Source organism: Carlito syrichta, unplaced genomic scaffold (assembly GCF_000164805.1).
Source record: "Carlito syrichta isolate Samal-C Ts95f unplaced genomic scaffold, Tarsius_syrichta-2.0.1 Scaffold120569, whole genome shotgun sequence".
NCBI lineage: Eukaryota > Metazoa > Chordata > Mammalia > Primates > Tarsiidae > Carlito > Carlito syrichta.
This window is the reverse complement of record NW_007064665.1, coordinates 134,176-137,066: the sequence shown is the minus strand read 5'-3', so window position 1 is coordinate 137,066 and position 2,891 is coordinate 134,176.

The window sequence follows — 2,891 nt, the reverse complement described above, 5'->3', positions numbered from 1 at the left end:
TGGCTTCGTGTGAAATATACTTACGGTGTTACTGACCGTGGGTTCTTAGGCTCCCAAGCAATGGAAATGGATATGAGGCTAGGCGGTTTTCTGGGCAAGGCTTCCCTGAGGCTTGTGCTCCGCATGAGGGGACTGCACAGGAGGGAGGGTGCTCAGGATGGGGGTGGGGGAGAGCCACAGCTGTCAATCATGCCTCTCCAAACGTCACATTATCACAGAGTGTCCCATAAGCTCCTCCCTCAACAAGGATTTTAGCATGCTCACGTGATGTAAGGCGCTATGATCCGTCCTTCTCCTGGTCTTGAGTGCATGCAGGTGTAGGGATCAGCAGCTTTGGGTAAGAGTTAGGGCAAAACAGAGTGAAATGTTGCCTGTCTTACGTTCTTTGCTGGCTGAGCTGGGTGTGCAGGATGTGGAGAAGAATGTCAGTGGGGTAGGCTGTCAGGTGGATTCCCCTGCTCTGTCTCAACATAACTACTCTAGATGAAGTCAGAGATCTGATTTTCTCCCACCTGTTTGGGACTCCCTGAGAAGATCTTGGCTCCAAGATGGCCACCAGTGTTGGCAGCCACGGCTCCCTCGTGCCACCAGCCAGCGGGGCAGCCACCTTGAGTCACATGACCGTCCTGAACCAATCCCTGTGGCTGAGGGACCGAGGGTGCTGGTTGGCCCAGCCAGAGTCACAGGACACCAAGAGGCAGAGTCAGCTTCCTGGAGCGCCTAAATGTCCCAGAATTTCAGGGCTCATCTGACTGCAGGCAGTCTCCAGCTCTCGTTCTCTGTGATGATGTCCGTTGCTGTCCTCGTGCCTCCAGGGCACAGCCTCACGTCTGCCCTGCCCTTGGCAGTCAGGGAGGGCTGAGCCCGGCCTGGGGCCAGCGTTGGGCACCCGTCGATAGGTAGAGGAGGAGCACCGAGGGAGTAAGGATGGAAGAGCAGGTGGGCTGCCATCCTCGGGGCCTCCCAGAACACTCATGGCCCCAGGCTGCATTGGGGCCTGGGGTTTCTATGGCCCAGCAGGAGGGGGCCTGAGCCACGAGGGCTTCAAGGAGAGGCTGGGAGGTGGCATGTGGCTGCTGTCCAGCCACACAGTTGTCGTCACCGTGGGGAAGATGCAGCCTGTTCAAGCCTGCAGGAGCCTCTATCGGAGCTTCCCACCTAGGAGCAGGGCATGGAGCCCAGAAATCCACCAGGTCAGCAGGCGGCGGGGAGGGCCCCGGAGCAAGGCGTCCTGGAGGCTGCTTTCCGGGACGGAATGTGCGGAATTGGACGGGGCCTGCCCTGGCCTCCCCTCCCTCCCTCCTCAGCCTACCCGGACCTGCAGCCCCCAACTTTATCTGAGGTCCCTGGAATGAAGGGAGCAGCCGGGGGGAAGTGGGTCACTTCCCACCCTCGCTTTTCTCCCAGTAAGCAGGGTAGGAATCTCTCTACCCAGAAGCGTGACAGGTGTTGTGGGCAGGCCGCAGCCTGGCCTCTTGCTGCAGCCGGCTGCGGCAGAGACCACCTGGTGTCCCTTGGGGACCACCTGGTACCCCACAAGAGCCGTGGCTACTTCATCCCGGGAAAGAGGGAGATGGGGAGGGAAGGACGGCGGTGCCCGACCCACCCCGCCCAGTGCCAGGCGTGGCCCGTGAGGACACAGTGTTGCAGCTTCAGAGCTGACTCGCTCTGGCCCCACCTCCTGGGAGCCCTGAAAGGAGGGTGTCCTGGGGAGAGTGCCTGAAAGGAACAGGCCATGGAGTCACAGTGCAGCCTCCATTGCTCAGCTGGGCCCAGGGCTCTCCCTGGCTGCGCCCTGGAAGCATCGTCCAGAGGGAGTGTATCTGCAGGGACAGAGCAAGTAACTCTGGGGAGAGGCCAGCCCCCGCTGCCTTCCTGGATGCCCAGTGCCGGGACCGCTGCCCAGAGGAGCCTGGATTCCGGGAGCTGGAAGCGGCTTCTGGAGCAGCTGGTCGGGCTGTAGGTAGTGCAGGGCTGGGGCCTCCCGAAGGCCTGGGCTCTGGGGCCTGGCACCTTCAGCAAGCTGCCCTTTCCAGCTGGGGCTTCCAGGGCAGGGACAGAGCAAATAACTCTGGGGAGAGGCCAGCCCCCGCTGCCTTCCTGGATGCCCAGTGCCGGGACCGCTGCCCAGAGGAGCTTGGATTCCGGGAGCTGGAAGCAGCTTCTGGAGCAGCTGGTCGGGCTGCAGGTAGTGCAGGGCTGGGGCCTCCCGAAGGCCTGGGCTCTGGGGCCTGGCACCTTCAGCAAGCTGCCCTTTCCAGCTGGGGCTTCCAGGGCCAGTGGCTGCTCAGAGGTCCCATGCTGCCACCAGCCCGGCTGCCTCCTTGGGAGGGCACAGCTAGATTTGGCCCCACCTGGGTCCAGATCGCCCTCTGCCCATGTCCTGGGATCATAGTGGCTTCTCTGGGTCTCGGGGTGCCCGTCTCTACAATGGGACCAAACATCTGAGGAGGAGCTGACTGGGATACCGCTGAGACCCAGGACCATGATGAGGTAAGAGAGCACTGCGCCTTCAGGCTCTCTGGCAGCCTCCATTTTCCCACCCAAAAAAGAGGCTTCCGGACCACAGTGCTCAGGAGTCCTGTGAAAAGGAGTCCTTGAACCTTTCTTTCCAAGGCGATTGGCCATGCTCTGCTGAGCCCCTGCTGTGTGCCAGGCACTGCTGGAGGGGCTGCATCCTGCCCCCCTGGAGTTTCTGTTACACAAAGGAAAGCAGAGGCGAAACGAGAGGGAAAGTGACCGAACAAAAAGGCGGCGATGCTGGGGTGAGGGCGCTACGTGGAAGTGGCACCCGCGAGCCGGAGAGCCGGGGAGGCGGCCGCTCAGAGACCGGCGGGAGGAGTCCCAGGCCTGAGGACTAGCAGATGCAAGGGCCTCGAGGCGGGAAGGAG